At 45.9% G+C, this 13,699-nt stretch overlaps 1 pseudogene; it reads left to right on the plus strand.

Moving 5' to 3' along the window:
* The first annotated feature begins 11,783 nt into the window (after positions 1–11,783).
* On the plus strand, positions 11,784–12,647 carry LOC147966255 (uncharacterized; annotated as a pseudogene).
* Positions 12,648–13,699: the final 1,052 nt, after the last annotated feature.

Genomic DNA, 13,699 nt, shown 5'->3' on the forward strand with positions numbered 1-13,699 from the left:
ACAGACCTGGTGTAACAGTCAATCTTGGCATAATGAGCTTTCACCAGTCCATACCCAAGATTACGTTAATATCTGAAGACTTAAGGGATACCAAGGAAGCTAGGAATACAAGTCTGTCAACATGTATTTCATTGCCATAACTTATCCTAGAAGTTTGCCACTTGGATCCAGGAGTTTGAATGAGTAGTGGGGAGGGCATATCACAAAATGACATGTCGTGCAAGCGGGCATAACTTTCGGAAATGAAGGAGTGAGATGCTCCAGTATCGAATAGAACCGAAGCTGGATGACAGTTGACAAGGAGTGTGCCAAGAACGACATCTGGATCATCATGAGTGGCTTTAGCTGAGACGTGATGCACACGTCCAAGTTCAGTGGGAGCTGACTTGGCACTGAACATCTGGTGTGAAGGCTTACTACCACGGCCAACAGACTTCTCGGGCTGGGGTGGAGCAACACGGGTCTGAGTGCAAATACGGGCAATGTGGCCTGGCTCTCCTCACTTGTAACAAATCTTGGAGGTATGACATGGACCCGCATTAACAAGTGGTCTACCAATAGGCATGGGTGTAGCATGTAACTGAACTGGGTGAGGCGCCACATAAGATGGCCTCGGTGAATAACCGGGTGGAAGAGCGGAGTTCGGAACCCAAATCCGGCGCTTCTGCGAAGTAGAACCGGAAGAAGAACCCAAATCACGGGTGTGCTTACGAGACTCCTCGTAAGTGAGTTGAGTTGTCTCTGCATTAATGGCCTTGTTCACAAGAGCGTGGAATGTATCACAGTGATGCAGGTGGAGATCACGACGCAACTTGGGGTTGAGACCCTTCCGGAACCTAGCCTGCTTCTTGGCGTCTGTGGACACCTCTTCTGTAGCATAGCGGGCAAGGTTCTCAAATTCCCTAATGTAAGCATCGACAGCCATCTTACTCTGGGTGAAACTACAGAACTCTTCTCTCTTGCGGTCAATGAGAGCCTGAGGAATGTGATGCTCGCGAAAGGCCTCAGTGAAATCTCTCCAGGTGGTTATCTGGCCAGCTGGAAGCATAGCCTCATAGTTCTGCCACCAAAGACTAGCAGGACCTTCCAGGTGATATGTAGCATAGGTGACCTTGTCACTTTCAGCTACGTTCGCAGAACACAGCTTGTGAGTGATACTACGAAGCCAGTCATCTGCATCGAGTGGTTCGATGGAATGATGGAAGGTAGGTGGTTTCAGAGCAATGAAATCATAGATGGTCGCTGACTCTTTGCACTGGGGTGCGGTGTTCTCCTCGATACGTGCTAACAAGCGGTTGGTCTCACGCTTGTTCATCTCAACTTCTAACATGAACTTTGCCAACGAAGACTGATCGAGAGGAACCTCATCCCTACCATCTCCGTGGTTCCGGCTACGAGCATCAGAACTTCGATTAACCGGCAACATCCTGAAGAACGAAACCAAGGAAAACAAGGATGGATTCAGCGTCATCATAAGGGTGTAGAATATAGTACAAGGAAAATACTATCTCTTGAACTCCTAGGACAATTCCGGCAGCATAACGGTAGTAAAATGCTCAAAATGAGACATCCTGCAAATGATGGGGTAGCACCATACTCAACATCATCACTTAAGGTTTCGAGATATTACTAAGCAGACTACACCGAAAGTACTCAAACTGGGATATGACTCAGATCAACCAATCCTAAGAGACTACAGAGTAGTAACACGTGATCCTGATAGACAGAAGAGGAAGCCTAGTTCCTTAACCCCGTAGGAAAGATAGGATGACTCAGATCAGAGGGCCAAGAGGTGAAAGGAGTAAAAAGAGCCCTACGTTCCCTTCCACAATCAATTCCCTTAAATAACTAAAGAGCTTCTAGACTCAACTTCGGCCAGGTTGGCTTGGAAATCCTACAGGCAGTCAGGCTCTGATACCAAAGCTGTCGGGACCCCGATTCCAAGTCACATCGATCTAGCCGGTAACACCTCATATCACTTTGCGGCCTCACGCACGGTATTCCCACGGGTGTCGCCTTACCCTGGCCCGGGACCGTTTGCGCCTTTTGGCTCACGTATATGATTGTGTCGCTAGCATCCATATGACAGAGAACCCGGGCCGACATGGCTAGTCGTGAACCCAAAGCGGCACTAACCTATGGGGACAGGCATACATGATTCACATCAAGCATGTCGGTCAGCAGCGTGTGAATCCAAGCTGTATCACTGGGCTAACAGGACTCCGGGGAACCCGGGCTGTAGCAGGCTAGGCAGGACTCCGGATGTCACCGCATGACATTTCCCCGAAGGGACAGACACCGGAACAAAGTGAAACACATGCCGGCCAGTCAAGTGTCCTGAGCAGTAGTGCTGGGCTAGCAGGACTCCGGTGAACCGGGCTGTAGCGGACTACTATGGCTCAAGGAAGCACTGGACTACATTTCCCCATAAGAGAGGCTGCCAAGGATAAACAACTAGATTGTCGGATCCCACACATAGCAATACACATCACACGTACGCATAACATGCAAGTATGTGATGTACAACATGGCATTACAACATAACGCAACTCATATAGATAAAGGCCCAGAAGAGCCACATAGTATTAATTACAAACAGGGGTCACATGACCCATCATTCAGAGCATACAAGCAACAGGCGGAAGCATTACATGTCTGGGTACAGACAACTACAAAAGAAGAGGCTAAGAGGCCTGACTATCTACAAGTCCCTCCCAAGGGCACAAGATCGTAGCTGAGGTGCAAGCTACTCATCGAAGTCCAAGCGGTACTACTAGTGAGACAGATGTCTCACCTGCAAAACATAAATAAAGCAAATGTGAGTACAAAGGTACTCAGCAAGACTTACATCAGATCCTATCATACATGCTTTTGTATCAAGAAGGTAATGTGGGGTTTAGTTGCAGCAAGCCAGCTTTGACTCAGTGGCTATCCTGTTCTACGGCAACGAGAAACTTCTTTGAGGTGAGGCAGCGCACACGAGTCCACTAATCACCACATCAATACACCACTATGGATTCATCCTCGTCTTCTTACGAGAAGGCCATCCATAGAACTCACACTTGTCTTGAGCATTTTAGAGTGTCCACTTTAAGTTGTCTATGTACCACGTAAGCATCCAAGAAGTCCATAACCGAGGACACGGCTATTCGAATAGATCATGATAACCCTACAGGGGTGTACTTCTTCACACATGCTCTCACCACTCATCACCATGTACACGTCATGTACCTCGGCAACCTTCAAGCGGAAGCCTGGCGAGGGTGTCGGCCATGACCTGACTAACCACACAAGACTCTAGTCCAGGTTTATCGCCTATTCGGGTTCCATCCGCAAGGAGATCCGGCCGGGGTGTCGCTCACGGCCCCAAACGATATGTGCAGGGTTCCCAAGACCACCTCGCCGGATGGATCTACGCTTGGTACACCGTGCCACTTGTGCCTAGTCTGTCCCAAGCCCACCTGGTCGAGTGCCACTTGGTAGACTACTAACACTACCTACAAACACCAGAAACTATTTGCGACTCCTGGACAGAGATCAAGTTGGCTAATAAGTTGAGAGGGGCACTTAAGCATTCCAATGTGTGGTAGTAGCTAGTCATTGGACAACATACACGGAACTCAGTGCTTAAGGACGGTTCCAGTGAGACAACCCACCATGTACTCCTACATGGCCTCTCACCGCTACCTTTACCAAATCGTGTTCACACGCTTAACTCTCAGCACCAGAACATATCGTACCACTCCAATTCATTCCTGATGAATCAGACCTGACACAACTCTAAGCAATAGCAGGCATGGCATGGCAAGAACACAACATGGCTCAATCAACTCCTACACATGCTAGTGGGTTTTAACTATTTACTGTGACAATGACAGGTCATGTAGAGGAATGGGTTCAACTACCACAGCATAAAGTAGCAGTTGAATCTTTGTTGTCCTAATGCAATAAATGAGAACAGGAGAGAGAGAGAGAGAGAGAGAGAGAGAGAGTAGGATTGTATCGGAATGAACAAGGGGGTTTGCTTGCCTGGCACTTCTGAAGATAGTATAGTTCTTCATCGGTGTCATCGAATTCATCGTCGGAAGCACGTCTATCGGGGGGAACAATCACCGGCAACACAGAAAGAATATAATCAATGCAATGCACAATATGATGCATGATCATGACATGGCAATATGCTGTGATTTGAGCTAATGCATCTAGCTATGATTTTAATGAAGTTGGTTTGAATACATGATTCAAATTCAAACTCCATATATGATTATTTAAATGCCCTTTATTTGTTTTGTCCAAAACAGAGGACAAACATTGTTCAAACATGCATGAAAATGGTACAGATGGATTCCTTGGATTTTTCTAATAATTTTTCATATATAAATCTTTTCAGTTGGAGTTATAGATAATTTCCTATGATTTTTAGAAGTTTTTGGGCATTTTCTGGAATTTCCTGAATAAACTTAAATCAAGAAAATGATTTATAGCATCAGCATTGTGCAAGCATGACATCAGCGAGTCAACTGACACTGACCAAGTCAAACCTGACGACCGGGTCCCACATGTCATTGGCTCACTGTTAACTGGAAGTTAATTCCATGTTGACTGGGATTTGACCCGCTGCGGGGCCCACCTGTCAGTGTCTGTTAGAGAGGGATTAGTGGTGATTAGCGCCTAACTAAGCGACCACGTCAGCCCACCGGAGTTCGGCCGGCGGCAACCTCAACTGCGGCAGAAACTCGCCGGAAAACAGCTACGGGGCTCGGTTTTGTGCGTGGTTTGCGTCTACGGATAGCTGAAGGTGCGCCGCATCCAACTGGGCGAGCGACAGTGGTTGGCGTGGCCTATACTCGCCGGAGACGAGCCCGCAGCGGCGGCCGGAGTTCGGACCTCAGCGAAATGGCATTGTGGAGCGCGGCGAGCAAAGTGAAGCATTGGGCAGCCTCCTGGGGTCACCAGGAGCTCGGTGCGGTGCACGGGCGCGACCCGTTCGAGCTCAGGCCACGGCGGCGACAAAACGGGCGGCGGCCAGAGCTCGGCTAGCACGGTCTAGGTGCTAGGGTGTCGGAACGACAACGAGAAAGGAGGGGAAAGAACCGCGGGCTCACAGAGAGGGGGATGGTGCAGACAGTAGGGTCGGGGAAGCGTTGGTTGCCGCGAATTCGACGGCGGCGATCCACAGCGGCTGAGGCCGAAGACGACGATGGTGGCGATGAAGCAGGGCCTCCGGCGTCGTGTAGCTCGGTGGAGAGGACGAGGAAGACACGGCGGTGCTTCTGGGCTCAGCGTCAGGGCGAGGGGAGCTTGGTGGACGCGGCGGCAGTGGACGGCGGCGACGGGGTCGCTCGGGAAGAGAGCAGAGAGGGGAGGGGCGAGAGCTGCGAGGAGGGGAGAAGTGCAGAAGGTCGAGGGGAGTGTGTGGCAGCGCCAGGGAGGGCCAAGGCGGAGCGGCAAGCAGGAGGTGGTCGTCGGTGGCCGTGCGCGCGGCGGCCACGCTCCTCTCGTCCTTCTGGCGAGAGGTTGGTGGTGACTGGCACTGCGCTGTGGGCTGGGCCGCACAGTAGCAGGCCGGCCAGCTGGACAGGTAAGTGCAGGTAAGGTTTTATTTCATGTTTTTTTTTCTTTTCTATTTTTCTGACATTTGTTTTGATTTAGAAAAAATACTAAATCATTTTATTTACTTATGCCAATTTTTGCAGGGGCTAGTGGTATTATTCCTGAGCTCCTCAACTACTGGCATAATTTTTGGACAATATTTTATATATATAACAATATATATCCAAAGAAAATAATTACTGCATTAATTCCAAATGGCCAAAATAAATATTTATGAGTTCCTAAAAATATTGGTTTGATTTTTACCTCTGACCAATATTTTCAGAGAGCAATATGAACATTTTTTTGGACCTTTTTGGAGCAATTTTTATCTGGGTTATTTTCAGAAATGATTCTGAGGGTTTCACAGATCCCCATTTCAAATTTCAATGAAATTTAGACATGATGCAACATGAAAGCTAGCCTAGGTCATACCAAAACTAGGGATGTGACAGAACTATTCTCCTCCATTTTGCAGCTGTAGAACTTATTGGAGACTCCATATCTCTCAATCTGGGCATTTGCTTGAAATATTAACTTCAACTCCTGGAACATCTCATATGCTCCATGACGTTCAAAACGTCGTTGAAGTCCTAGTACTAAGTCGTAAAGCATGGCACACTGAACTATCGAGTAGTCATCAGCTTTGCTCTGCCAGGTGTTCACAACATTTGGCGTTGCTCCTGCAACGGGTTTGTCACCTAGCAGTGCTTCCAGGACATAATTCTTCTGTGCAGCAATGATGATAATCCTCAAGTTACGGACCCAGTCCGTGTAGTCGCTACCATCATCTTTCAACTTAGCTTTCTCTAGGAACGCATTAAAATTCAACGAAACAACAGCACGGTCCATCTATCTACTACAACATAGACATGCAAAATACTATCAGGTACTAAATTCATGATAAATTAAAGTTCAATTAATCAAATTACTTAAGAACTCCCACTTAGATAGACATCTCTCTAATCATCTAAGTGATCATGTGATCCATATCAACTAAACCATGTCCGATCATCACGTGAGATGGAGTAGTTTTCAATGGTGAACATCACTATGTTGATCATATCTATTATATGATTCGCGCTCGACCTTTCGGTCTCAGTTTTTCGAGGCCATATCTGCATATGCTAGGCTCGTCAAGTTTAACCCGAGTATTCTGCGTGTGAAAACTGGCTTGCACCCGTTGTATGTGAACATAGAGCTTATCACACCCGATCATCACGTGGTGTCTCGGCACGAGCTGTGTGTAGCAACGGTGCATACTCAGGGAGAACACTTATACCTTGAAATTTAGTGAGAGATCATCTTATAATGCTACCGCCAAACTAAGCAAAATAAGATGCATAAAGGATAAACATCACATGCAATCAATATAAGTGATATGATATGGCCATCATCATCTTGTGCCTTTGATCTCCATCTCCAAAGCACTGTCATGATCACCATCGTCACCGGCTTAACACCTTGATCTCCATCGAAACATCGTTGTTGTCTCGCCAACTATTGCTTCTACGTCTATCGCTACCGCTTAGTGATAAAGTAAAGCAATTACATGGCGATTGCACTTCATACAATAAAGCGATAACCATATGGCTCCTGCCAGTTGCCGATAACTGTGTTACAAAACATGACCATCTCATGCAATAAAATTTAGCATCATGTCTTGACCATATCACATCACAACATCCCCTGCAAAAACAAGTTAGACGTCCTCTACTTTGTTGTTGCAAGTTTTACATGGCTGATACGGTCTGAGTAAGAACCGTTCTTACCTATGCATCAAAAACCACAATGCGGTATAGTGATTGCTTTTTGATCTTCAGAAAGAACCCTATTCATTGAATCCGATTCAACTAAAGTTGGAGAAACTGACACCCACCAGCCACCTGTGTGCGAATCACGTCGGTAGAACCAGTCTCGCATAAGCGTACACGTAATGTCGGTCTGGGCCGCGTCATCCAACAATACCGCTGAATCAAGAATCAACTAGTGACGGCAAGCAATATGTATATACCCACGCCCACAACTCCTTTGTGTTCTACTCATGCATATAACATCTACGCATAGACCTGGCTCGGATGCCACTGTTGGGGAATGTAGTAATTTCAAAAAAAATCCTACGCACACGCAAGATCATGGTGATGCATAGCAACGAGAGGGGAGAGTGTTGTCTACGTATCCTCTTAGACCGTAAGCGGAAGCGTTATGACAACGCGGTAGATATAGTCGTACGTCTTCACGATCGACCGATCCTAGTGCGGAAAGTACGGCGCCTTTGCGATCTGCACACATTTGGCTTGGTGACGTCCCACAAACTCACGATCCAGCAGAGTGTCGAGGGAGAGCTTCGTCAGCACGATGGCGTGATGACGGTGATGATGAAGCTACCAGCACAGGACTTCGCCTAAGCACTGCAATGATATGACCGAGGTGGATTATGGTGGAGGGGGGAACCGCACACGGCTAAGAGATCAATGATCAACTTGTGTGTCTATGGGGTGCCCCCTCCCCCGTATATAAAGGAGTGGAGGAGAGGGAGAGAGCCGGCCTCCTAGGCACGCCCAAGGGGGGAGTCCTACTCCCGGTGGGAGTAGGATTCCCCTTTCCCAAGTTGGAGTAGGAGAGGGAAGGAAGGGGGAGAGGGAGAGAAGGAAACGGGGGCCGGCCCCCCTCCCAATTCGGATTGGGCTTGGGGGGGCACCCCCACCTTGGCCGCCTCCTCCTTTCCACTATGGCCCACTAAGGCCCATTGACTCCCTGAGGGGTTCCGGTAACCCCCATGTACTCCGGTATATGCTCGAACTCTCTCGAAACCTTTCCGATGTCCAAACATAGTCATCCAATATATCGATCTTTATGTCTCGACCATTTCGAGACTCCTCGTCATGTTCGTGATCACATCCGGGACTCCGAACTACCTTCGGTACATCAAAACACATAAACTCATAATATCGATCGTCACCAAACGTTAAGCGTGCGGACCCTACGAGTTCGAGAACTATGTAGACATGAACGACACACATCTCTGATCAATAACCAATAGCGGAACCTGGATGTTCATATTGGTTCCCATATATTCTACGAAGATCTTTATCGGTCAAACCACATAACAACATACGTTGTTTCCTTTGTCATCGGTATGTTACTTGCCCGGGATTCGATCGTCGGTATCTCAATACCTAGTTCAATCTCATTACCGGCAAGTCTCTTTACTCGTTATGTAATGCATCATCCCGTAACTAACTCATTAGTTACATTTCTTGCAAGGCTTATAGTGATGTGCATTACCGAGAGGGCCCAGAGATACCTTTTCGATACTCGGAGTGACAAATCCTAATCTCGATCTATGCCAACTCAACAAAGACCATCAGAGACACCTGTAGAGCATCTTTATAGTCGCCCAGTTACGTTGTGACGTTTGATAGCAGACTAAGTGTTCCTTCGGTATTCGGGAGTTGCATGATCTCATAGTCATAGGAACATGTATAAGTTATGGAAAAAGCAATAGCAACAAACTAAACGATCATCGTGCTAAGCTAACAGATGGGTCAAGTCAATCACATCATTCTCTAATGATGTGATCCCGTTAATCAAGTGACAACTCATGTCTATGGTTAGGAAACATAACAATCATTGATTCAACGAGCTAGTCAAGTAGAGGCATACTAGTGACACTCTGTTTGTATATGTATTCACACATGTACTAAGGATGTGTTTCGTTCCAGTCACGGGCCGGATTGTCATGGGTCAGACCCGTTCCTGGGCCTCATTCCAGCGTTCGGTAGGCCAACCGAAGTAGAACCAACTCGTCCCCACTTAGTGAATATTCGCCTTAGATCCGGAATGCACTGAGACCTCCAAATCGAGGAAACCATGCGGAACGGCTCGTCTCTCCCCCAACCCTATCGCTGCTCTCCTCCTTCCTCCCACGCACAGGTGCGCCATCGCCCCTCTTCCTCTCTCCCTCTCCTCTGCGCCACCGTCCCTCTCCCTCTCTGCGCCACTGGCCATCTCCCTCTCTGCTCCGCCACCCCACTCCAGCTATCGCGCGCCGCCGACCCTCTCCCTCTCTGTGCCGCCGGCCCTCTCCCTCTCAGTGGCGCTGGTCCTCTCCCTCTCTGCGCTACCGCCCATCTCCCTCGCATTCGCGCGCCACTGGCCCATCCCCCTCGCTCTTGCGTTTTACATAGCTCTCCCTCGATCCATTTTCTCACCCCCCTCACTCGATCTGCATGTTAGAAGGGGAAGAAAGCAGGGTCTAGGTGCTACACCGGCGTGGCGGCAGAGCGAAGCACATCCATCTCACTTGAAGGTACAAACTCCTCTTCCTCTCCCCGAGTATATGCTGATGTCCAGTATATTTTTTTGCTCCAATTTTTGTTGTGTAGTACATCTTTTTTGTTCAATTTGCTGCTTTCCAGTACATCTTTGCACTATGTGGTGATGTGTAATAATTTTGATAGCATGCATCAATTGTGGATGGTCAAGAAGATGAACAAAAGAAAAAGGATGGTTAGAGGAGCCGCTGTTTTTGTCACACTTGCTGCAATTGCAGTCATTGTTCGAGCTATAATAAGGAAGAGAAGAACACTTATTACATATGGCCCAATGTATGAAAGAGATCGAATCAGATATGATTATCTAGATCAAAAAATTTGGCAAAGCGATGTGTTATGTAAAAACATGTTAAGGTTTGAAAGAGCTGCATTCTTTTTCTTGTGTGGCATACTCAGGGATCACAAATTGCTAGAAGACAGTCCACATCTTAGCGTGGAGCAACAATTAGCGATGTTTTTTGCATACAATTGGGCATAACCTTCGGAATAGGGTTATTTTAGCCAATTTTTGTAGATCATACAGCACAACCAACATCTATTTTAGAAAGGTTCTCCAAGCCATAGGCAAGCTTCGTAATGATTACATAACGCCACCATCATTGGAGACCCCCACAAAAATTGTAGGAAATCATCGATTTGACCCATATTTTAAGGTAAATTCAGAAACTATTCGTTAGCTATCTAGGTTATATGATATGTTGTTTATTAATACCTGTCACTATATAGGATTGTATTGGAGCTATCGATGGTACACATGTGCGAGCAGGTGTTACCAAAGATGTGGAGCATTCTTTTTGGGGTAGGAAGGCCTTCACCACTCAAAATGTGATGGCAGCGGTAGATTTTGATCTACGCTTCACATATGTGTTAGCTGGTTGGGAAGGGTCAGCACATGATGCTACTGTTTTAGCTGATGCATTAACGCGTGAGAGGGGCTTACAAGTACCACCGGGTAAGAAGTTGCCTAAGATAGAAAATTGTCCAATTGTTATTACCTTACAAGAACCATTGTCACCAATTATTGTTTTTTAGGAAAGTTCTACCTAGTTGATGTTGGCTATGGAGCAAAGCCTGGGTTCTTACCCCCTTTTCGTGGTGTGAGGCAACAATCTAGTCCAAAATGATAGGGAGCTATTCAACCTTAGGCACTCATCTCTACGGGTGACGTTAGAGAGGGCTTTTGGATCTCTGAAGAGGCGCTTCAAAATTTTAGATGATGCCAAACCATTCTTCTCTTTCCCAGTGCAAGTTGACCTTGTTATAGCTTGTTGTGTTCTTCATAATTATGCACTGTCACAAGGGATTGATGAATTTATTATACCGGAAGTGACATGGACCACCCAACCAATTCGAACATCAAGGCAACAAGCAAGTGACGTTAGGGCCGTGGTAGACCATAGGATGCAAATGGTAGCCCAAATGTGGGAAGATAGAAAACTAATGTATGCTAATCTATGAGTGTAGTACACTCCATGTATTTGAACCATGTATTTGTGATGTTTATGCAACTACATTTTAATTTATTTGATGGTTGGGCAGATTGTATCATGTACTAAATTTGAACCATGTATTTGTGATGTTTATGCAACCAAATTTGAATTTATTTGATGGCTGGGCAGATTGTATCATTTACTAAAGTTGAACCATGTATTTGTGATGTTTATGCAACTACATTTGAATTTATTTGATGGCTAGGCAGATTGTATCATTTACTAAAGTTGAACCATGTATTTGTGATGTTTATGCAACTACATTTGAATTTATTTGATGGCTAGACAGGTTGTATCTTTTATTGTTTGGACAGAAATGGAGAGTGTTGGAGCTACAAGTGGGAACTCCGGGAGAGTTGGGATCATTGTTTGGACCAATGCCATGACAAAAAGCATGCTTGGATTTTTGGCTGGTCTTGTTGCTGATGGGAAGAGAACGTCAAGTGGAATCAGGGATGTGCATCATAGACAATGTGCTACTATTTTGAACGAGCAATTCAAGCTTTCTGTCATCGGAGAACAAGTCAAAAACCATATCAAGAAGTGGAGGAATATTTGGACAAAGGTGGTCAATTTGAAGAATTTAAGTGGAGCTCTATGGGATGAAGATACTTGCACAATTAGGCTCAGCAAGGAGCACTATGCAGGGCATTGTATGGTATGCTTCTCACCCCACAAATCTGATTCTTTTTATGTTTGCATTATGCTAATCATTTTGCACAATGTTTGTAGACCCACACAGCTGATGCCCCCTTCCTGAATACCCCAATTGAGCACTATCATGCCACGGCTGCCATTTATGGGACAATTGGGGCCAAGGGGCTGAATGCCAGATCTGACAATGATCTTCTTTCCATTGATCTCGAAGGCGAGGAGAACGGTGAGGTCAACACGTCACCAAATGTTGGTGAGTCTTCTCTCCCCAAAGCACCACCAAAAAAGAAGGCTAAGGTAAAGCATGTTCCTTAAGATCCACTTAGTTTAATTCTCAAAGATGGGTTCAAACTTGTGGCTGATGCGCTTGTGAGGTCTAGTGGAGATGATGATGACATACCAGATGACCTTTGGGATGTAGTCTCCACATTGCCAGATTTTGATGAAGAGCCTGTAGCCCACTACTATATATGCGCATCTTGTGGACAACCCAAAGACTGCAAGAGCCTTCATGAAACTTTCCCAAACCAACAAGTCTCTTTGGGTGAGTAGGTATATCAAGAAGAACTTCTAAATTCGATATGGTTGTATGGTTGTCAAGTATGTGAACTTGAAACGTATGCTTCTAGTGCACTTTGGTTGCTTTTGGAGAGCTTCATACATGAACTAGACGTGTGTGGCTGTCAAGTATGACTTGGACATGTATGGCTCTATTGCACTTTGCTTGCTTTTGGAGAGCTTCGTATGTGAACCACAAATGTATGGCTGTCAAATGTGTTTAACTATGTGCACCTTGTTGAAATCTGTGTTTTATGTGTTGTCATTTATATGTTAACTTGTCAATGCATATTGTTATGTTGTCTTTCTTGAAAATACAAATGATATGATGCCAAAATTTAGAAATTTATGTCATTCCATTTTCCATTCCGTGCTTCCAACCAAACACCGGAACGGAACCAACCCGTTCCTCTCTTTTGCTCCTACCAAACACAGGAATGGAATGGACCCGTTCCTCTGGAATGGAGCCATTCCATTCCATGATAGTTGGTTCCCCAACCAAACACACCGTAAGTTTCTGGTTAATACAATTCTAGCATGAATAACAAACATTTATCATGATATAAGGAAATATAAATAACAACTTTATTATTGCCTCTAGGGCATATTTCCTTCACCAATAAGCAAAAGAAGAACAAGGAAATCTTTTTGGATTTTCTTTTTAGTGCTACTACTAAGCATGCATAGAAAGTACATTACTAAAACTAATTTTTTTGGATTTTCTAAAGTTTTTCAAACACACAAGAAGAAAGCAAGAAAAATAAATCTAAGCATGGATGATACAATGAAAAAGTGTGAACACCGACAAATGGAATGATATGTGAACATGAATATAATGTCTGTGAGAAACACGTACTCCCCCAAGCTTAGGCTTTTGGCCTAAGTTGGTAGTCAATCAGTAGCTAGCCTGGAGGGTAGTATGGATCCTGAGGACCAAGCATCCACTCATCCCACTGCTGAGGAGCGGGCACCCACTGATCCCACTGTGGAAGTGCCTGTGCAGCCTCTGCAGCAGCGTGAGCGTTCCAGTAGGCGAGGATGTTTGCAGGCATAATCCGGTATCCGCCC

Source organism: Triticum urartu, chromosome 6A, assembly GCF_056163025.1.
Source record: "Triticum urartu cultivar PI428250 chromosome 6A, HENAU_Tu73, whole genome shotgun sequence".
NCBI lineage: Eukaryota > Viridiplantae > Streptophyta > Magnoliopsida > Poales > Poaceae > Triticum > Triticum urartu.